The sequence below is a fragment of the Chinchilla lanigera genome, unplaced genomic scaffold (genome assembly GCF_000276665.1).
Source record: "Chinchilla lanigera isolate Chin_1 unplaced genomic scaffold, ChiLan1.0 scaffold00049, whole genome shotgun sequence".
Classification (NCBI taxonomy): Eukaryota; Metazoa; Chordata; class Mammalia; order Rodentia; family Chinchillidae; genus Chinchilla; species Chinchilla lanigera.
This window is the reverse complement of record NW_004955450.1, coordinates 17,233,900-17,258,152: the sequence shown is the minus strand read 5'-3', so window position 1 is coordinate 17,258,152 and position 24,253 is coordinate 17,233,900. Positions and strand designations below refer to the sequence as shown.

Sequence of the window (24,253 nt, the reverse complement as noted above, 5' to 3'; positions counted from 1 at the left end):
GTAAGAAGAGTATGTGAGATAAGGATTGCTCCTCAAAAATCCAGGCCATGTGTGCTGGCCTTACATGGTCAGTGTTCACCGGTGTGGTCAGGCCATCATGGAGAGCCTATTGATAATTGAGGTAGGAGCAGAGGCAAATGTGTTGAACTCCTCTAGAGGTCGTTCTACAGCAGATTATGTCGTGATCCCTGTATTTGTATTTGTTAAAATGTGGAGCTGGTGAAGGAGGATCTTCATGGCAAAGTTTGACATCGTTGATAGGGATATCTCTTGAAAAGAGTACCTTTTTCCCCCTTTGGAAAAAAAGATCGAGTAGTAAGAGAGACATCAGTTATTTTTTAACCTGTTTCCGAATTTCCATGTAATATGTTTTATTACAGACATTAAATTTTCCAAGTGTTCAAGCCACCTGAAAGTAGACAAGCAATACAGAGAACCATATTGTCTTACTCAAAGGTAATTTAAGCAGTGGGAAAACAAAGTCACAGGGGAAATGTGTTTAATTGAATGGATGTACTGTGTAAGTGGCATATTTTTCTGGGAAGTTCGGTGCACCTATTATTTCAGGTGGCACCTTTGGGACTGTGTGTGGGTAGAACAATGCTAAGCGTTCTTCTGGTTAATCAGGGAAGACTTCATGGAAGAGGATGAGTAAGTGGGTAAGAAGCTGAGTGTGGCTTAGTTATCTTTGTGAAGAATTTTTTTCAACTTGTTAACTAATTTCAAAATAAAGAGTAATGATATATCATCTTTGAAAAGGGCAACAAATTTGAATTTTTTATTAGATGAAGTAGGTGGAGGGGTAAAACATAACCTGTGTTGTGTGAACTTCTTGTTTCTTTATTTCACTGTGCATCCCCCTTCAGTTAGATCAAGGGCATCTTGAGAGTGAGGGTTATCGTCTGCTTCTTTGATGTCCTCTATAGAGCAGAATGGTAAGACTTGTGTTAACAACAGTCTCCCTTTAAAAAGGGTGGGAAATTAAGTTGCAAATATGGAAGGCATGGGAGTTTTACTTGTATTGGGCAAAATATGTTTAAAGGGAGGGCTTGGCACAAGGAACTGGGGCAGACAGAGCCTTGGTTGTATTTCTAGCCTGGGTGATGAAGCTGAGGTGAGTATATCGTGGTGAAATAATCAGGAGGCTGGTGGGGGACAGGAAACACTGACTTCAGGAGTGGCTTCATGTATGTGAGGGGCCAGGTTCCCTTCAGACATAGGAATGCTGTTTAGGGTGAGATCAAGGCCTCAGAGTCTAACCGGAAAGCAGGTTCATATAGGACAGGAACAAGTTTAAAATGTTTTTTATCCTGTAAGACTTTGATCTTTATATAGAAACCTAGCAGATATTAGCTCTTAGATTTAGTGTACTGTGTTTATTTTGACCTATGTTGGTAAGAACTGTGATTCTGAATAATTATAGACTCTTGTAGCAATCTTTGCAATCAATATTTCTTAGATTCTTTTCATGCCATGTGGCTGGTATAAGGAAATAATACCCTGATTTGAAAGGAGAAACAGGCTGCTATTTCTGGCTCACACAAGTGGGAATGGAATAATGTGCACAGGGCCAGGTTGGTTTTATTTTTCTCTTGTAGGGTTTTGCGCCTTTTCTTCTTTCTGTTGATGTATAAGAGGCATTAAATGTCATATTATGCTGTTAAGGAATTGTGTTTTTGTTGACATACAGGAAGGTTAAGTGGGAGTATGAGAAATAATGCCAGATAACATTCCCAGTTTTTATCCCAAACAGCTTATTTGAATAAGATGGATTTGTTTTTATAGAGAGAGTTTTTTTTTCCCGGAACGTCACGTTTAGGTTTTATTTTACTCAGTACTTAACCTTGTGTCTTTATTTAGCACCCAATATGTGTGTCATACTTCGAGGCACTTTGTACCTATTGTTTCGTTTACTCTTATGGAACCTCAAAAAAAAGGTTAGTGGTAGTCCATTTTTAAAGGTAAGGCCACTGACGTTTTTACTAACTAGATTTAATCCTCTCCATTCCCCTGAAAAATGTACTGATTGATGATCCAGGCTCATTAGTCACATGTGTCTGGTCAGCTATATTTAAGCGTACTTCTGTATTTTTTGCTCCAACTGTATAACTCTTAACAAGAGTCAATTGTATTTGTTCTCAAATCTCTTAAATATGTAAAATTAATCTGATAGACTCATAAAGGAGGCTGTTTTCTAAAAGCTGAGTTTGGCATTTGGGAAGACATTGACGGAGTTACAATACTTGATATTAAAGTAGGTGTAAGGTGCTGTTAATAAATTGGAGAGAAAACTGGGGATGTAGCTCAGTGGCACAGTGCCTGCCAGCAAGTGTGAGGTCTGAGTTTGATTCCCAGTACCAAAAATAAATAAATAGACAGATAGATAAATTTGAGAGAAAGCAAATCTAGAATATTCTGAATTTCTTTGCAAAAGTATTTGTGTCATTTTTGCTATACTGTAAAGAGACAAGCTAAATGCTGGAGAAAGCAATATGATTTGCAAAAAAGGCATTGTGGAAAAAATAATCAGAGGACCTGTACTCCAAAATGGCTCTTTAAAGTGTGGAATGCTTCACAGATTTGTGTGTCATCCTTGTGCAGGGCCCCACTAATCTCTGCATGATTTCAGTTTTAGTTTATGTCCTGCTGAAGTAAACCCCCCCCAGAAAAACCCTGATTCCAAGTTAGAGTCAAATGAAAAATAAGGTATCAGCACGTGACCTGAAGGTTAAAGTGTCACTTTCCTAATGATGTGACGAGCTGCCTTTAGAGCTACTGTAGCCTCATCGGCCTACCAACACATGATCAAACAATAGTCCGATTGCTAGTGTGGTCACTTTTTTATTATATTAGCTGAACATACTTAGGAACCATGTGCACTAGTCAGAAAACTCTTTTATTCTTATGGGAGAAGGTGGGTAGGAAGAGAATGGAGTTCTTCCAGATAGAAGGCTAAAGTTAGGCAAAGGTGATTCCTATGTGAAAGTATTAGGTGATGTTTTGTGTTTTAAAATATTACAAGTAATACACGATTCATTCACCATATCTTGACTTTTTTTTTTTTTGGTTTTTCTCCGGTACCGGGAACCGAACTCACGACCTTGCACTTGCCAGGCAGGCGCTTTTGCCGCTGAGCTAAATCCCCAGCCCCTTCCATATCTTGACTTTAATTACTTTTGATATTATGAATACATGTTCCTGTTTTATATAAAATATATAAAAATCATTTGCTAAATTTTTATATTTGCTAAAAAGGAACAGAACCTAAGTTCAGATTTAGTTTTATCTGATGTATAAGCCACGCCCATTTCACTAAACTGCATCTTGGGAGGTTCTTTGAGGCATTCTCTTGGTTTTGCAGATCTTTGTTACACCTGAATTTTCCCCTTAGCACTTTGACTACAAGTCCTATTTTGTTTCAGTCAGGAGAATAATTTTCAAACTGGAAAGGTTGTATAAAACATAATAGGCTGAAATTATGGCCTAGGATAAGTGAACAAGAAAATTACTATCCAGCAGCTTTAAATACTTAAAGTGCATCTTCTGTAGACCTCAGCAAGGTTTGTTGAGAGAACTTATACATAGCTCCTCTCATATTTTAGAACTTTCATTTATAAAGAAACATGTGCATTTATTTTTTTAAAGTTTTCACTGTAGAAATATGAATCACTAGTGTGATGGAGCATAAAAGAAGTTATTGAAGTCTTAAACTTAATAGAAATGTGGTGTCAGAGTCATAAATGCAGTGGTCCTATTATAATCTTCACTGGGGTGGTAAATTAATTTTCATGGTTTTAAGAGAGTCGCTCACGTTTGGCCGTATTTAGGATTTGAGCTACTGAAACTGGTCTCATAGAAGGCAAGAGTAGTTAGAAACTGGAGATTAAAAGACTATGGGCAAATGGAAATAATATTCTCCAGATTTAAAAAATAATTCTCCAGATTATGTAAAAAAGGATGTATATTTTTCTGGTGTTCCTTTAGAAAGTGGGAATTTGTGTGTGTGTGTGTGTGTGTGTGTGTGTGTGTGTGTGTGTGTGTGTGATGTAGGACCACATAAAAACTGAGTTTTGTTGAAGCCCTCAAATCCTGCTATTACCACTTGAGAACAGTCATAAATAGAAAATGGCAAACAAATGTGTATGGGTAACAAAACTGAATTGTGAAAGAGTAGATAATAAATTGAATTTCATCCACAGGAATACTACAGTATTCCAATTTCTGCACAGTTTTCATCTTAAGAGAAAGATAGAGATATGATGGGTTTTAGTAGTGGAAAAGGCTGTCTTTAGAACTCTGAGCCCCTTTTACTGGTATAAGTATTTGTCTAGCATGCTGTTGGTACGACTCTTGAATTAACTATAAGGGAGGACCATATAACTCCTAAGATAGCTCCAACTTTTCCCACCAACCTTTTGTACTTCTTTCACTTCTTGGATTTAATCATTTGAATATTTTGTTCAATGAGAAAAAAATTCAACACAGAAAATAGGGATTAAATTTTGTATGGTTAATTTGCTTAGTTTGGTTAATTTCACTTTCACTGAATTTTGTGTAGTATTTTATGGTATGTAGGTTTGATTTTGTGCATTTCACTATATGTAATAAAACAGTATTTCATTGTTTCTGAATATATCTTTGAATATACAGTAATATGTATGTGTTGTAAGTATATAATTCAGTTGTGAGGTCTGTTTTGATAGTTGTGTACATACATACACATACCATACCCTAATCAGGATAAAGAAATGTCCATCACTCCTGAAAGTTTCTTCATACTCCCTGCAGTTTTACTTAGCACCTGTCCTTTGGAACCACTCATCTGATTTCTATCACTGTAAATTAGTTTTAGCCTGTTCAAGAAGTAATTCCATATTAAGGGAATTGTACAGGATCAACTCTTGCATCTGGCTTCTTTGATTCAGTAGTGTTTTGAGATTCATCTGAGTCATTCCATGTGTGAGGGATCAGTTTAGTTGTCATTTATTGTGGAATACATTTTCCATATTCCAGTGTTTACTTTTCTTTTTATCTGTTGATGTGTATTTGGATTTTATACATTTGTTTTTTCCTTTGACTGTTATGAATAAAGCTGTTGGAGCGTTCTGTACAAATTTGGGGGGCACTTAGTCATTTTTCTTGAGTAAGCACATAGGTCTGAAATTGCTAGGTCACATTGTAAGTGTGTGGTGAATATTACACTCCCACAAGCACTGTGTGATTATTGGAGTTGCTCATGTTCTTGAACCCTTGATATGGTCAGTATTAGGTTTGCCTGTTAGTCTGAGTATGTGGTAGTATCTCATCATGGATTTAATTTGCACGTGTGGATCAGTGATGTTGACCATCTTTTCCTTGCTTATTCACTTAAGTAGTTTTTGGCCTGTTTTTAAATTAAGCCACCAGCTTTCTCTTTCATATTTCTGGATATAAAATCTTGGTCAGGTGTATTAAATATTATATCCCAGCATACATCTGGGCTTTTCATAAGTCTTTTATAGGACATTAGGCTTTAATTTTAATGAAATTATATTAAGGTTTTTATTTTTTGATAAAACCTTTACTTGTCTAAAACCATCTCTGTGTACTCTAAAGTTGTGAAATTATTTTCTGTTTTTTTGTGGAGAAATTTTATAATTTCAGATTTTTCATTTACTTATCTTTAACATTTAAAGTAATTTAAAAGTTTGAGATAGTAGTTCCAAGATTGTTTTGTTTTATTTTTGGTATGAAGATTGAACTCAGGATCTTCACACTACACCCCCCCCATATTCATTTTTTTCATTCATTCACTCATTCATTCATTCATTCACTCACTCCATTCATTCATTCATTCATTGTAGACGGGGTCCTGCTGAGTCACTAAGTTGCCCAGACTGGGCTACAACTTGTGATCTTCCTGCCTCAGCTTCTCAGACTGCTGTGATTACAGGCATGTGCCACTAGGGCCTGCTGAGTTTTTTTTTCTTCTTCTGTTATGAAATTCATTTGTTCCAGATCCATCTGAAACTACCTTCACTGAATTCTTGTTAGTGTCTTAGTTGAAAATCATTTGACCACATGTTCAATTGTTTCTATATTTTCTGTTCTTCCATTGGTCAATATGCCTGTTTTAATTTTTGCCTGCCTGACAATGTCTTGATTATTGTAGGTTTTAGAATACATTTTAAAACTAGTGTAAGACAATCTGTGTTGGTTTGGGGGTTAATTTTGCAAGGGGAAAATATAATACAGGACATGTACTTTATATGATTATTTATAATAGTCACCCAAAGAACAATATACAAAAGAGTGCAGGAAATCTGTCCATATCCTAAGACCAAGGAATCCAGCTGAGGGCCTGGATCCCGCAACAGTGTTCTACGTGAGTCCACCTGAATACCTAGAGCTCATAACAGTTCCTCCCATGAATCCAATTGGAGGCCCAGAGCCCATGACAACGTCTCATGCAGGCCTGTTTCACGAATCTGCTGGGAAGACCCAAAGGTCAGTGGTGGAATCTACAAAGTCTGTAACAGCAGGATGAAGGACCTGTGCTAGCAGGCTGAGGGATCTGCACTGGAGCTAGGAAGTGATGCTCAGAAGCACCAGGGCTCCCCCAAAAGGTACCACAGCCATTCTCGGCAACAGTGAGGCCCCGAGCTCCTCCGATGATGATGGCCGAGTTCCAATCAGGAAGCCAACGCAGCAAGCTTTTCCAGGAGGCCGGCAGGGCACCATCTTCCCCTCCGGAACCAGGAAGTGATGCTCAAAGTGACAGAGCTCCCTCAAAGTGAATCGAAGCCATTCTTGGTGCCAGTGAGGTCCCGAGCTCCTCGGAGGATGAAAACAGACAAGTTCATCAGGAAAGCCAGCTCCCCGCAGCTTCTACCAGCTCCCAACAGCCTGCTGCTTCTTCTCCAGTTCTGCCTCTTATGCTGCTGGCAACAGTCCCCAGGTGGGCTCTCACGCCCAGCACCACACTCACTCAGTTCAGCTGGGGGTTATAAGTTGACCACCAGTTACCAATCCACTACACAATCCACCTTTAAAAAAATCGTTTCAGGCCCTATTCCAAGCATTTGCATTTTCTTTATATCGGGTGTTTGTGTTTATAGTGTGCGAGGTTATGTTTAGAGTAACTAAACATTCAGTTAGAACGTTTTTGTACACTTTTTTATAAGAATGATTGTTTCTGTTTCTGTAAGATAATTACCTAGACCTGCTGCCTCATGGTAATTGTTGGTGTTCTCTCTGCTTTTAATAAATGTTTCTTTTGAAAATAATTGCATTCATTGACGTAAATTTAGACTAGGCAGAAAGAAAAATAGCAGAAATACTCATGGCATACCCTCTTATTCCTCCTCTTCCATTTCCTTTTCCTCCTCTTTTTCTGAGTATTTAGTGATAATCATACTGAAAATATAACTTAATAGCCCTTTGACTTAATTACATATTTATATGTAAGATCTTTGTAGATCATCATTTTTAATTAGCATATAGCACAGTAGCCACAATGCACGCTTGTGGAAATGAGTTCCTGTGTTAGAACTAAAGGCTGTGTGACTGGCTAGTGTGCTGTATACTTCTTTGGACTGACGAGCTTTGTCTAGCCAGTTGCCTGACCTCCTGGGCTGAGGTGGTAGTGACAGCCATTGATTTGCCATTCAGTCTGTTCAGAACCTTGAGACAGCTACTTATTTACCTTTTATTTTTCATCATGTTAGTGGTTATTTCTGTAGTATATATTTCTTTTTAGACCTAAGTGGGACATTATTGTTGTTTCTATTCATGAAATAGCATGGAAGTACTTCCATGAAGTCTCAGAAATTAGATGCTGCTAGCTCCCTATTTTTCTTACCTTTTTAAAAAAATTACCTTATTTTTAAATGTTGTGGGCTGCTCCTGTCAGGTGATTGCCAAAGCCTTTCTGAGGCTGTATAGACCCACTCTCTTCTCTGTAGCTGGCTGAAGTACTTGTCGAAAATGTTTCTGTCAGCTTTGCAGCCAAGAATTTTGTGAAAGGGTTGTCTTGAGATATTTGGGGAGCAAATAAACTTTCTTTGGGTCTTTCTGATCCAGCTTCTCACCATAGGTGGATATTAGAGAATATCATTGAACTCATGCTCAGATTGTGTCCCTGAGGATTTATAGTATTTTTACTTACTAAAAGGCACTGGTTATATCCTGTGGTTCTAATATGAAATAAACATGATACCCTTTCTTTCACAGAATGGAATTATAAAACCCAGACAAAATATGTGGTAACTAGCTGCAGGCAGACTGTAGTATATTAGATTTCAGAACATGTGTAGATCTCCAGAACTCCCTGGCCTATCAGTGTAGCCAGAAACCTAAGCATGAGCCCTGTAATGTAAACAGCAAGATCCAGAAGCCTTGCAGGTTAACCATGATGAGCAAGGAAGGCTGAGGCTCAGAGTTAATTGCCTGGTGTCTCCCTCACCACCCTTTTCCTCTGTCTTCTCACAACCCAGTCCAAGTGTGATAGGAATTACATAAACTGGCAACGTCCACATAGTATACAGTAGCGAAAACTGTGAGGGAGGAGAACCTTTCCGACTAAGTTGTGTTCCAAGAGGCAGAACCGAATTCCATTTTTTTTTTTCCAAAGGAGGAAAGCTTTATTTGGCTCACAGTTTGTAGAGGCTCAGTCCATTTTGGGTTGGCTCCAAGGCAGAGTGGCCTTTAACTTGGCGAGAGGGCCGTGGCAGTGGAGAAAGAGTTCAAGGCTTGGTAGGCAGAAAGCAGCAGTCGAATTTTTTTCTTCTAAAAACTATCCATGGTGGTTGTGGTGGCACACACCTGTAATTTCAGCTTTCAAGAGCCTGAGGCAAGAGGATCACTGTGGGTTCAAGGCCAGTCTGGGCTACGTAGTGAATTCATGACCAGCCTGAACTACATAGTAAGACTCTGAGACAAACAAACAAACAAACCCCTTTTTGGCACCAAGCAAGAGCAGATGTAGCAATGGATTGTTAATTGTTACAGGAGAGAAAGGGTATCATTGGGAAATTGGAAAACAGAAAAGAACTTGAAAAAGAGCCTGTGGAGTTGTATAAAAACACTGGGTTTATGAAACTGATCTTAATTAACATATTAAGGATTTTGAAGTCTTGAGATACGGGATAGAACTCTGTGGAGATTGCATACTGACCACTGAATGGCACATCCACTGGAATAATACAAACAGCATTGCAAAGGCTTTGAAATCGGAATTGAAATTGAAGTTCAAGCCTACAGAAGGCATTCTGAAACCTGGAACCAGTAGCCTGAACCTCATGAGGTGCGTTGCCTACTAAAGCAAAAATAAAACTTTGCTATGTAGCTTTAAGATTTGGTGTTTTATAGCATTATTAAAAACATAAATGACATAGTAAAAATCAGTTGGTTTGCAAAGAATCACTAGTAACTCACATTGGAAAATACAGTAATAGATACCTATGAGAAGATAATACTGTTATTGAAATTAGCTGGCAAAGACTTTAAACCCACCATTATAAAAATGATTGAACAAGCAATTTAATTGCTGCAACAAATATTAGGAAAAAAGTATCAGCAAAAAATAAAAGGTGAAGAGGAAATAAAATTTGGAACTGAAAAATACAGTAAAATTCACTGGATGAACTTACAACATAAAGATAAAAGAAGAATCAGTGTATTTGAAGATGGGTCACTAGGAATGCTCCAGGCTCTATGATAAAGTGCTTCAGAGAACTGTGGGCCAAAAGCATAGGGTCTGGCTTTTTATCATGATACCTAGAAGGTCAGGAGAAATACTGGGATATGGGAAAAATATTTGAAGAAATAATAGCTGAAAATTGTGATTGTTTTAAAATTTACAGGGCTGTATACTAAAAATTTAAGAAAGTTATGTTAAATTTTCAAAAATAAAGTAATATTTAACAGGCCAAATGGTACTGTATTGGAATTTTTGTTTCATAGTAGTAAGTCCTAAGCCCCTTTCATCTTGAGAATTGTTAGTTTTGCAAGTTAGCAGTGGGGATGTTTTAGTCTTTTTCCTGCATTACTACATACTGAGTGAGTCATTTGGTGTGAATAGTGGTGGCAAAGTAGTGTATTTAGTTGTTTCTTTGTTTGCACAGTTGGCTTGCTTCCTAAGCTACACAGGTTTCCTGTGTGTAAAGAATTGCAGACATGTAAACAGTCCTGAGAAAGAAAGTAGACTCTTACTTTTATGCTTATAGTATTTTATGATACATAATAGAAATTGGCAGCTTTGCTTACTTAATCCTAAAAATGTGTCATTAACTATTTACCAGTCCAATTATTTAAATACAGGATGATGAAAAATTGCATTTTTGGTTAACTTTTATAGGATAATAGTAAATGTAAAAACAACGATTTTATCAAATTTACTCAATTCAAGAATATATTGGTTGAGATACACTTGCTGAAGTGATGCTCAGGAAGTAAGTAAACAGATATGCTGCCCAAGTGATGCTCAAGGTAAACTGCTAAGTGGTTAACTGAAGACCACTAATTTCATAGATCTGTAGACATTGGCAGAGTGTGTAATCAGTCTCACACAAACACCAGTGTAGTTATGAGAAAGCAAAAGACATGAGGTGGTTCAGAAAGGAAAGTTGTGAACTGACATGCTGATGTTTGCCTGGAGCTATTTGTCCTGCGGAATTAATGATACATGTACTGATGAGGATGAAACCCAAGGATAAATAGTATATATTTTAATTTAAGTTTATTGAGCCACTTTGAATAATTGGTTATTTTGATTTGGAATTACAACTGTTTTAAACAAACGGCTGCTTTTTTCTTGGGGATTCTTGAGTCACTTAGGTAATGAATACTGAAACTGATCATATTTTAATATTTTACTTGAGTCTGTAAACTCCTTCCCCTTTTCTGTTTTGCTGCTGAGGTTGAGTAAACCATTATGCTGAGAAGGTAAGAATCTTTAGTTTTTAGTTTTTCTTATTAATTGATGGCCTTTTTTCCTTTTCTTTGCCACATGTGTGCTATAGTTGACCATTTCTTGATTGGGCAAGAAGAGCTCACCCTTTGTCAAGTTGATTGAAGGTTGAAGCTCAGTTCAATAAAATGTTGCTGCTTCTGAAAGAGATTTTAATATTGGAGAGTCAGAAATAAAATTAATAATCATGTTCAACATTTTTCATTATGATTGTGAATAGATGTGTAAATTTTTACAGGTAATTCATTTTAATAGAGTGCATCTTACAAGGATACATATCAATACTGTACATGAGTTTACAAGGATGTATAAAATCCACAAAGCCTTTTCCCGTATATGTATATTTTTTATTTTATACTCACTATGCAGTGCATTTAATAGTGCTATTAATTCTGTTTTACTGAATTTTTAAAATGACTTTCCCAAAACCATATAATTGATAAGCAGTGGAATAGTGATTTAAGCCCGGAATTAGAACATTGACTTCCAGGTCAGTGTTATTTCTATTTCACAATACTGCCTTTAACAAAAAACAGTGAGAAATAGGACTCTTCAAGTAGTCTTACTGTGGCTTTGATTTGTATTCTTTGGTAGTCAGTGACATCGGACATCTTCTCATGTGTATCTTCTTTGGATATTCTTTCAGAACATTTGTTCAGTTATTAAATTGTTTTGTTGTTATAGTTATTTATAAAACAATCTAAATTCTGTAGGCTGTCTTTTCTAGTTTCCTTTTAATTTTCATAATGCCCAGTGTGCCTGTTTTTCTTTTATGGCTTTTGTTTTTGGTGTCATATCGCAGAATGACTTGAATGAAGCAGAGAGAAGAAGGAAGTCTGACCTCTGTTGTTTTCCTCTGTGTAGGAGAATTATTTGAAGTTTTCCCTACAGTAAGTCCAAGGAGTAGGGCAGCCTGTTACTAGCAGGTTGGGTTGATATCGTTTGTTCAAATAATGGGAGAGGTTGATTGTTCTTTCCTGGACAGAGAAGTAAAAAAAGAAACTCTAACATCATTTTCTTAAGTTGTTGGTTGTGAGGTGATAACATGTAAAGTAATAAAATCAGAGTAGCTTAGAAAATGACTTCTTTGCAGGTTTAAAAAAATAGTGTAAGATTCAAGATGGAGTGAGAGGGCACTAGAATCTTGAGACCCAGTGAAAATGGGTAGAGGAATGTGAGACCAATTTAATAAGAGTCCAAATCAGGTGGTTGTTTTCTTCTCATTATGTTGGGTCTTGGTGGCAATTTTGGCTGCCTTAGAAAACAGCTCAATTTCTTTTGAGGATGTGCTCTTATTTCTTTGATTTCCTGATGCTGTTAAAGTGCCCTTGTCTTTTAAAGGGAAAAGTTAATTAACTGAAAGGTGATAACCACGTTAGTTCTGATTTTCATTTTTTTTGTCATTGTGAATATATATATTTGATCTCACAGACAAGCATGCATACTCACATATGTGGTTTAATTAGATACACTACAAAGTCAAAGTTCTTAATTGAGGGAAGACTTTATCTTTAGTGCTAAATATGTGTGTATATTGAACCAAGTCATGTGATCTGGCAGCAGTTGCTGTATTTTGATGCAGCTATGCTTAAAAATAGCTTGTCAGATTTCTAGAGAAAAGTTTTAGTTACAAAGTGAAAGAGTCTAAATAAACTAATATTTTTAAAGTTTGAGGAAAAACAAATTCAAGTGAAGGAAGGGTTAATATTTACAGACTCACAGCATCTGATCAGAAAGCTAGGGTAGGAGAAGCTGTTGATGAAAGTGACTAGCTACTGTTGTGTACTGTCACAGAATGAGTTCTCGGGATCTTCTGCCTATATTTCAAGAGATAGGTCACCTGGCTTGAAAATCTGCTATTCTTGTCTCTACATTCTGGCCAATGTGTGTCCTTACCTTAATTAGGAGATGTAAAATATAACTTGTATGGGGAAGTGAAAAGGAAAAGAGATGATACACAGAGTTTATCTAAAAGTTTTGTTTTGGTCATTTAAAAATACAATTTCGTTATCATTACTAGGAAGTTTCTACTTTGGGAACAGGAATTTTAGGGAGACCTGTATTTTCCCATAGCTAGTCTCTTTTCAAGAATATTGTAGATATAGAAGTAAGATTTGGAATTGTGTTAAAGTCTCTCGCACATGGGCGAATATACATACGATGTATATTATAGTTGGCTGGGAGGATATTTCTAGGGAGCTGGGCTTTCTGGCATATCTTTTCTTGAGTAAATGAGGACAAAGGAAAATGTACTCCAAATGCTGTTGTTTTTTTGTGGCCCAGACACCTTACCTCTCTCTTGTCAAATGATTCCCTCTTGCTAACTTCTTGTGTTCTTGACACCTAGAACCACCCTCAATGTTTGGGTCATTCTGATGACACACTTTTATCCTCATTCTATACTTTTCATTCACCTTGACTTACTGAAAATTTCTTTTACTTATTTACTTCATGGTTTAATTTGTTAAAAGTGTGTTGAAGGGTGTCTTCTTCTAGTGTTTTAGGTCTGAGAAAACATGCCCATATTCACCTCTTTATGTAATTGAAGATTTAATCTAGAGGTTATTGCTGTCTGGTATCTTACAAATTGAACTTAGATTGTTTTTTGTGGTTTGCCCATTTAAAAACTCCTCTACCACTGTTAGCTATCTCCAGTGCCCTGTAAAGAGTTCCAGCATCTATCTTTGTATTGTTAGCCCGTTACTTCATCACCATTTGTACACCTACCTACTTAGTTTGGTCCCCCTGCTCAGGTTATTTATTTTTTCTAATCACTTGTAGAATGTTTGTACTTCATTTGCCTCAATAAATATTTTCCTAGTCCATGTTGTAGAATCTTTTAAAAGTCTAAAAGAAGAATAAAAAAAGTATGCCATGGTTTTACTTCTGATGTTCTTTCATGAAAGTCTTAACAGATATTAATCCCCTTCACAACTTTGTTCCCTGTGATTGTGCTTGACTGTTGAATCAGTGAACTTTTTGTTTTAGACCAGATTGTCAGGTGTCATGAGACTTACTTATCTGCATGGGTTAGAGTTTCTTCTGGAGGTCCTCACTCAAATAGTTACTGATCTTCCTACAGTCTGACACAGTTGTTGAAGAGACTTCGTTGGCTGTCATCTGACTGAGGCATAGCAATAGCTTTCTTAGTTTTTGGTCTAATATTTTAAATCTCTGTTTCAAAAATTATTTTAGGCCACTCTTCATTAGTTTTTCCAGTAAGTATTGAAACGTAGGATCCATGTGTATCTTTTTCTTTCTCTGTCTTTCTTTTCTTTCCGGAATAAGGACTTCTATTCTTTATTTTTTCCATTATTTGTTAAATGATTTACCATTCCCTTTTTGTGGTTATTTCTGTCTTCTAAGAAACTTTTCTCTGAAAGCATTACATCAATTCTTACTTATCTCCTATCGTGGAATGAATTTTTAGTGCATCAAATTAGCAAATTATTTTGTTCATTAATTTCTTGTTCAGTCTAGATTACAGATTTTGTTTGCATGGTAGGCTATAGATTTGATTGTAGAGCTTATCTTGACATTATATATGATGGCTTTTCATACTTTAATGATGTTTGGTTAAAAAAAAAAAAGTAAGTTGATTTTATTCCATTTCTCCTCACTAGTGAATTTAGAATCCAGAGAAATCTCTTTGGCAAGTGCTTAACCTGATTAAAATGTCAGGGAACAGATGGTGAGGAGTTCCACTAGCATTGGCTGAATAGGAGCTTGACTTTCCACAGCTTTATACCTTTTCTGTCTCCTGGAAGTGATCTGAGAAAGAGCTCAAACTTCAAATGAAGAAACAGCTGCTTTTAGGTAGATATTCAGTAGAAGACAAAAACATCTTCAGTGGTCTTAACTCAGGGCTGGAGGGGCAGCTCAGTGGCAGAGCACTTGGCCCAGAAAATGGTCTTAACCCTGCCACTTACTTTTAAAGAACCTTGAGTTCTCAGATGAGATGTAAATATAAAAAGTAGAGCCAAAGTAAATAGTTCTTCTGGATTTTCCTAATGATACTGCTGCCTTGATAAGGGTGAGAAATGGGACTTAGGGCAATTAACTTACGAATATTAAGGCAGCTGACTTTATTCTTGATTATACCTGTATATTGAAGTTCTTACGATCAGAATCTCTGCTTATGTGAGTATATGTGTACATTTTAACATTTCACTTTAGGATGTTGAAGTTCTAACTCATATAATCTGTTATTACTGGTCGATTGCACAATCTACTTACATGAATATATAATGAGGCTCTGACATTAACTTTAACACATTACTCTGTCCTTTTCACACTTACATGAAGAATTTGAGACAGAACTTGCTACCTGACATTAGTATTGGATAAAACTGAAAATACACTGAAAGATAGATACACAGTACATTGGAAGATAAATACAAGAAAGTGTGTACAATAGAAACTAGAGGGAAGGAGGGCATTTCGGCAGCCTAGCAAATGTAACTCTGCTAGGTCTCTACTTTCTAATTACTCAGCTTTTAATACATTAAAATTGGATGTAATCTTCATGGTGAATCTTCGTGTATACTGTTACACTGTTTGATTGTAGAGCTTATCTTGACATTATATATGATGTTGTTAAGCCTAGTAGTTTTTTTCTCTTAGCACTTTTTACGTCCTCTTGGGGTGGAGAAATTAGTTGTTAGTATGTCTCTGTGTTTTACCCGTACGGATTCACCTAAGCATAAATTTTATAAATTTATGCCACAATGGGAATTAGCGTGTTGTTTCACACTAATTTTATGATGTGTATATAATGAAGAAGTTAGACAAAGGAACTAAGTTAAACAAAGATCTAGTGCTACTGCCAAACCTACAAATAACAATTGCACAAAGCAGAGAGCAGAATGTAGAGGGTCTAAAGCCAATAAAATCGAAATGTAAATTTGCTAGTTGACAGGCGTCACATGAAAATAGGTTTATTTTGGGCAACTCTTGGAGTTAAAAATACGAAAGACATCGCTTATACAAAAAGTAATTGAAATTTTTTAAAAAAGAAAATGGTCTTTGGAAATTTATAGTAGCCATTTAGTTTGTATGAAGAATGCTGCCTTTCATTTTTGTTAAATCCATTTATTGTTTACTTAATCCTATTACTAGTGTACTGTCTTCATATTCATGGAAGTTATTTTGGGTGGCACAAGAAGATGACATGACCATTACCTCAAAAGCTCACTGAACACAGTTTTTTCTAAGCCATAGTTAGAATCCTTTCTTGGTATGGTTGCAGCTTATTTTGTGTTGTGAATATAATTGTAATATTCCAGCCTTTTCTGTATGGCTATTTATTTGATATAATTACAAAAATATCTTCTACTTTATTTTAAAGGAAAAAATAAAAATAAAGTGACTCCCTAGGTATTGTGGACTGGCTTATTGGTGGTTTACCGGGTGGTCATAGGTGAAAGGAAACAAAAGTAATACCTTGGTTCACAAACGCTTCTGTTTGCAAACAATTCAGTTCTCAAACAAAAGCATTCCATGAAGTTTTGCTTATGTTCACAAACTCCACATCAGGTGACAAATACAACAGCAGCCATCTCTGTACACAAACACAAAAGCAGCCATCAATTCATGAATCGAGGTACCACTATATAGATAGGTTTCTTGGACGATAAAAGAATGAGAACAGCATTTGAACACCAACGAAAAGATCACGATTAAGAGAAATAGGGCCGGGGATATAGTTCAGCGGCACAGCGCCTGCCTCGCAAGGGCAAGGTCCTGAGTTCAATTCCTGGTACCAAAAATAAAATTAAAAAGAGAAATAGGCATCACTTTTGGTATATTCAGTAAACAGTGATTTCTCCCTCCATTGGATGGTGTTGTTTACATAAAAGTTTTTTTCTTATGAATGACTAGGTGTAGTTTTTGTTTTTATTATTGTGTTAAGCCCCATATAATATGAAATCTATCCTCCTAATAAAATTTTCACTATACTGTACAGTGTTAATTATATGTATGTTCTATGGCAGTTCTCTAAAACTGTGATCTTACATGACTGAAACTTACAGCTGTTGAACAATAGCTTCTTTTACTCCATAGTTCTAAACCCCTACCATTCTACCTGTTTTTGTGAGTTCGACTATAATTACCTTAAAATACGAAATCGTGGGACTGGGAATTTAGCTCAGCGGCACAGCGCCTGCCTGGCAAGTGCAAGGTCGTGAGTTCGATTGCCAGTACCAGAAAAAAACCCAAAAAACCAAAAAAAAAAAAAAAACAAACAAACAAAACCAAACAAACCAAACAAAAATACGAAATCATACACTATTTTCCCTTTAAGAATGGCTTATTTTAATTAGCATGTTGTCTTCTATCTTCATTCCTGCTGTTGCTATTGACAGGATCCTGTTCCCCCGTTATATGTATAAATCTCATTTTCTGTATGCATTCATCATCCATGGACTTTTAGGTTCTTTGCACATTTTGACTAATGGAAAAACATTACAGTGAATATAGGTGTGCACATACTTGATAGCCTGATTTCAGTTGTTTGGGATAGATGTCCGGAAGTGGGATTGTAGGATTGAGATGGGATACAGGAAAGAAAACTTAAGTAAAAAAGAGACTAGAAAATCAAAAATTTAAAATTATACTTTCCAAAAAACTGCTGCAACTTCAGAACACAAGCCTGGTTTGTTTACTCTCAAGCAACAAAGCTAGGCAAGTCCCTTTCGGCTGCAAAGAGATCTGCCCATTTGCTTTTTAACTTACAGATTGCCTTTTCCTTCAGCTTCCCGCAGCCCAATCAGCAGTGGAGACAGCTGTCTAAACTCCTGTTGCTACAGCAAACCCACGTGGCTGGCTTGCACTGTAACCTGGCAGACAAAATAATATTGAAATGTAACTGCCTTTAAAGGGGTGCCCTACCCCAACTGTGTTGTGCCCCATTCCTTGAGCACCTGCATTCTACTCTTGAGTGCTTCCTAAATTTTCATCTGATACATCTTTCTCATGTCTCTCTATACTCATGTGTCCTGATAATTCTTTTTTTGACATGGGAGTCAGCAAACCTGCATACTTATTTTAAAGGGACAGGATAAGTTCCTTCAGCCTCAGGGATCCTCAGAGCCAGCCTGTGACAGAATCATTTGGTAGATCTGTTACTTTTCTCTCTCTCCCTCCCTGTGGTGCCAACTGAGCTGTTATCCCAGCCCCATTTATGTATGTATGCATGTAAGTTTGTATGTATATTTTGAAATAGAGTCTCACAGTCCTGCTTCAGCCCCCTAAACTGAGATTATAGGAATGCACCATCATGTCTGTTACAGTCTGTGTCTGGATATCCCCTGAAAGCCTCATGCAGTCATGGCGGGGAGGGGGGGTGATTCTAGAGGTTTTGATCGATCTGTGGCCCAATGCTGGGATTATGGGTGTGAGTGCTACACCCACCCTGGGGCGGGGAGCCTATATACAGTATAAGGGAGGAAAAGAGGGTTGTTCTTGCTGCACCTCCCTTTTTGCTCTTGTTGCTTTTGCTATTTCCCGCCGCCATGAACTGTTGCCCTGTGCCATGTACCACTCTGCCTTCAAGCCAGCTGATCATGGACTGAAACCTCCACAAACCTTGAGCTAAATAAACCTTTCCTTCCATAATTTTGGGCGTTGGGTATTTTGTCTCAGCAACAAAAGTAACCAAGAAAATGTCCTACTCTATTTTTAGTTTTTTAAGGAACCTTTGTACTGTTTTACATAAAGGCCATACCATTTTATTTTTGACAGCAGTACATAATTTCTTTATATCTTGCCAACACTTGTTAATTTGTGTTTGATAATAGCTATTTTAACAGATTCAAGGGTATATCTCATGGTTTAGATTTGTATTTCCCTCATGATTAGTGATGGTGAGAATCTCTTCTTACACCTATTGGGCACTTTCATGTTTTCTTTGGAGAAATTAGGTGCTTTTAATTCATTTAACACAATTTTTAAATCAGTGCAGTGTTAAGTGAAGAAAAAGATACATTTGAATTTTGCATAATTGAGAAGAAACATTTAAATGAAATAGTTAATCTAGTATTTGTTCAGTGATTGCTTTTGTATTTTTTTAAGGGGGGATCCTCCTTGACTCTCTTTATTTATTTATTTTTTGGAGATAAAGTATTGCAGTATTGTCTAGGCTGGTCCCAAATAACTTATATTATAGGTATAAGTCATCATACTAGGCTAGTGATTTCTTTCTTAACGTTATTTTTATGTTATTACAAATTACAGAAACTCATTTTAGAAATTTTGAAAAGCAGTGAAAAGAATAAAACAATCCCACTTTTGAAATGAAGCTATTTCTTTTTGTAGTTCTCTCCAGTTTTTTCTTCATGTATTATTTTTAAGTACTTACATTAAACAATCATTTCTGTTTCCTTTTTATTTAACACCATGATGGAAGAAAGTTTTTATTAAAAAAAAAAAGCTTAACAGATAAAACAGAAAAACTGGGTAGAATGATTTTGTCAGATTGTACATTTTTAAATTGGGAACCAAAAGCTTTTGAATTAAATGGGAAAGTAAAAATGATGAGTGATAGACTTTACTGCATTGTTGATTTATATAATTTTGGAAACGTGGATGAGTCAGAACACATTATGTCTAAACCATAATATATCATAAGTCTCTGTGCTCTACTGTTTGAATTTTCTCTTTTCTGTTCTTTAAGAATCACCTGAGAATTTTTTAAATGAAGTAAAGTTTAACACTTCCTATATTGTCATGTAATTACTATTCTAAAAATGGACTTCTTGTTCATCAGAGAATCTTCCAGGGCATATATTCTATTGTTGCATGAGTTATTATGCTCAGAGAGTATTCTAGATTTGTGACTAACTCACTTTACAGTTTTTTACTTTCCTGCCTGTTATCCAGATTTCATTTCAATGTTAATTTTTACATTTTTTTCTGATCAAAGTTACATGCATCTTTAACTCTACATGGAATTGGAATTTTTCATTCTGACTTAGTCATATGTGATTTTTAGGTTAGGACTGTTCTTTTCTTTGTAGTACTAATTTCAGGGTGACTTCTGCACGGAAACAGTTTAATATTTTCAAAAGTTTATAGATTTGTGTTACGACTTGTATCTAGATATTCCCTGAAAGTCTCATGCACTCATAGGTGGGGCTTTTGGGAGGTGACTGGATCATGAGTGTGTGATCCTGGATTAGTAGAAGTAACCACTAACAACTTAACTAGGTTAGTCTACTGATTAGAGTGGCATAGGACTGGGTGTATGTCATAGATTTACTGAAGAGGGAAGATCCATTCTAATTGTGGGTAGCACCAGCCAATAGGCTTCCAGCCTTGGTGGAATAAAAAGGAAAAGTAAAAAGATGTCCTGCCTTCCTTCCTGCCATACCATGAACTGTTTCTCCTCTGCCATACCCCTCTGCCGTAGTGCTGTGCTTTGGAATTAGCCCTGTGGATTGAAACTTGTACAAATTGTAAGCCAAAAGAAAGGGTTAACTTCTAGGTTTCCAGTATTTTGTCTCAGCAACAAGAAAGTAAGACAGTCTGTTGTTTTCAACAAAAAAAGATTGAGTATACTTTATTGAAAATGCTTGGGACCAGAAGTGTTTCAAATTTTGGAATCTTTTCCAAATATTGAAATAACTTGCAGTAAATTTTACCAAGATGAGCATTCCTAATCTCAAATCTGTCAGTGCTCCCAAGCTTTGGGATTTTGAAAATTTTGAATTTTTCAAATTAAAGATGCTGAACCTGTATATTTCTTGAAGGTGGATATAAAATGGAACAGGGTTTATTAGGAGAAATCTTCATCATTTTATTGGCTTCCATTTAGTCATTTGTCACGCTAATATACAGAAGATACAAAAAGCAAAAAAAGAAACTTGGTGGAGGAATAAATGATAAAGTATTCTGACTCCTCTATCTCCGCTAAATGCTTACTGACTAGAAATGGTTAAATTATGAGAGATACAATAAGATCATTTTAGAAAACTGATGTATTTTTGCTATGCATTGCTTTAATTTTTTAAAATGACTCAAGCAGTTCAAGAATACAGTTTTGTGAGGGTTCATGACCATGTATACTGTACTTAGAAACTGCTACTTGCAAGATACTTTCCAGGCATTTAATCTGGTTTTCACAGATGAGGAAAATAAGGCAAAGAAAGAGCTGATGTTTAAGTCTCACATCTTTATGTCTAGATCACCAACTTGAATCCCTTTTTCCCCTCATACTCTGAATACCACTTCTATTCTCATAAAAGCAGGAAAAAAATGTTGACTTGGGGGTGAACATGAGTGTCTTTTGTAGAAGCTGGATATGATTAAAGGACATTGTGCCCAGGATTGTGGCAGTGTTACTCTCGGTAGTCATACTTTGAATACCAACACTCTACGTGTCATTTACTACACATAATTTATTCATGAGGGGAACTTGAAACACAGGGACTGCTTTCTCCAGCAGGCTGCAGTGTCCCAGGAAGCCAGAAAAGATGATTTGAAGAGGCAGTAGTGCCAGTGTAAAACCAGCTCAGACCCAGCCAGTTCCTGAAGCATCAGTGGCTACCCACAGTGTTCCTCAGAGAAGGATTGTTCAAAGGCCCCCTGTGGAGTTGTGACAGACACTGTACTACATACTTCACAAATTTAATTCCTAGCTTTTATCCGTGAAGTATGTACTATTATCAAGGCCCATTTTAGGGGTCATCACATAGTTCATTTATGTTAAACCAAGAGTGTACCTCAGTCCAACTAATTATAAAGCATATCTTGTGCGGCCTTCTGGCTTTGGTAGTTACAGGGTTAATTATATTCTGCTTGGTTTGTTGAGCTGAAAGCAGAAAGCTAGAAACTTACTAGAAACGGAGTATGGAAGGAAATCACTCTTACCTATTTTTCTGATATTAAACTATTGGAATAAATATATTAAATGTGTAGGGTATGTTGTTTCCTTCACAAAATAAAATGTCTTTGACTAACTAAAAGCATATCAAGGCAGAGATTGGGAGGATTTTCTAGGACAACAGGAAATTTGGGCCCCAATCAGATCACAGTTGGGAATGCTGTTTAGAAGACAGTTTTGGAGGAAAACTAGATGAGAAATTTAGGTACTGAGAAGTGTGAAGGGTACCAGACAACTACAGTGTGTGATATTGTGTATGGATTTAGAATTTAGTAAATTGATGTGACTCAGGCCTTTCCGTTTTGAGTCTTCACAAGGACTGGGGAGTGGGAGATGGTACCTCTCTATGTAGAGGTAGATTTAGAATTGGATATGCATTCTTTTGCTGAATTGATGGGAAACATGTCAGTTTCAGTTACTATGAAATAAAAACACATTAAGTTTCGCACCTCGAGTTGCTCTGAGTAATTTATAAACTCTTCATATTTAAAGCATTTCCCCTAGTCTTAAGAAGACTTAGTTGAGGTCAGGGAGCCGCATCTGGTTCCTTGCTCCTAGACAGAAATGCATCTGAACTGTGCTTGTTATCTGGACAAATGCTTTGGGTTGAAGCTTTTGAGGGAAGGATAATAGGCAAGCCAACCACAAGCCACAGAAGAAACTCACAATGCATGGATTTCTATGTTAGAAAATACTGTCAACATACTTTACCATTGTCTTCCAAAGAATTTTAAATACCTGAAAGATACTCTTTCTGATATTTGAAAATACTTTTTGTAATGCTCATGGTAGAAAGAGGTTATTTTATCACTGATGGTTAAAGAATAAAATTGTGAAATTTTACCCCTATTTTAGGATTAGTAAGGAAGTGAGGCTGTAAATAGTTCCATTAAGTTAAGTTTTCTCTAATTATGTCGTGGTTACTGTGTTCTTTTTAGAAAGATGGTATACATAAAATTATTCAAAAAAATTGAATAAAGATTTAATGCATAAAGATTTAATGCAGGAAATTATAAAGGAAGAAAGTAAGCGAGCAAAAAAAAATTAGTCAACTTTGGGAAATCTCCACCTGGAGCAGCAGTTGAAGATCAACTTTTAAGCATTTGGCCTTGTTGGGTTCTTGTATTGTGAGGAAAAACAATTCTTCTGAAGTGTGTATATACAAAATATCAACCTCATTTAAAAAAAATCTTCTTTGGAATACTCACTGTAAATCAGTATTTACAATGTGAATTTTTGTTCCATTGTCTTGCATTAAATTTGCAAAAATACAATTGTATTTACCTCTTTATTCTTTAAAGTTAGTTCACTGGTTATAATTGGATGGGCTTAAATAAAATAATTTTATGGACTTACCAACTTTAAATTACCATTCATTTTTCTATTCATGTTTTTAATCATAGTAGAAGACTAACTCTGTCTTTCTAAAGGCATGTGCTATCTGTCATTTAAGTTTGTTTTTTTTTTTAAATTACTTTTTATTGAAAACTGCACTGAACGTAACGCTAAATGTCCCCCTTTGCAGTAAACAAATATAGTAACAGTAACTCACACTAAAAGAAAACATACTTCTGATAGCCATTATTTTTCTGTTTGGGAGAGTTTAAAGATTTTCTTTTGTCACAAAAACGGGAATGTACCTATACAAAGGCTCAAAATAGGTCATCTTTTTAAACAAGGCAATGATTCACAAAAGACTGAATAGAACGTGTAACTTGTTGATACAAATCTAATAGGATTTGTTAAATTCAGTCAGATCTAGTAACACATCTGAAGTGTTTTTGTATAAAATATCACATGAAGAAAAGAATTAAGAAAAGAATTTATCAGTGTCTAAAAAAGTGCATTTGTTGGTAGATAGTCCGACAAGTTACCATAAAAAGTGTTTCCTGAAACTTAAGGAAATGCAACATTATTCTCCTTGAACCCTTACAGTTCAAGACTTTCCACTCAATAAGATAGCTGAGGATCTGAAACTGAGAAAATATATTTGAGTACAAACAGCTTGTGAAACTTAATAATTTTTCTGTCATTCTTTTTTTTTTTTTTGCATCATTAGAGGGTATTACTGAATTAACAACCACCTTGCCTGCTCAGTTCAGATGTGAGACACTTCTTTGTACAGGAGCCTGTACTCTTCACTCGTAAGAGTGCAGGTGTCTAACAGGCAGTTTTCTCCCCATCTTGTAGTAATTTAATCTTCCTATTAGGAAAAAGAGGTAACAAGCCCCTGTAGACCAAAGGAACTAGAGTCATAAGATGGCGATTTCCTCTTAACATTTTTTTATGTTGATGTTTGGAACTCCTGATGCAACATTCTAGAGCATGGTGCTCAGACCTGCTGTGTCCAAGGGACTGATAAAGGAAAAAGCTCTATTTATTCTTTGTTATTTGATGCATAGATGAAAAACTTAACACACAAT

General features: G+C 36.1%; 1 protein-coding gene across 2 annotated transcripts in view; it reads left to right on the top strand.

Annotated features, from left to right (window-relative positions):
- Tcf12 (transcription factor 12) overlaps window positions 1–24,253 on the top strand; it is a gene marked incomplete at its 5' end in the record, with an annotated part of 395,275 nt that overhangs the window by 117,112 nt on the left and 253,910 nt on the right.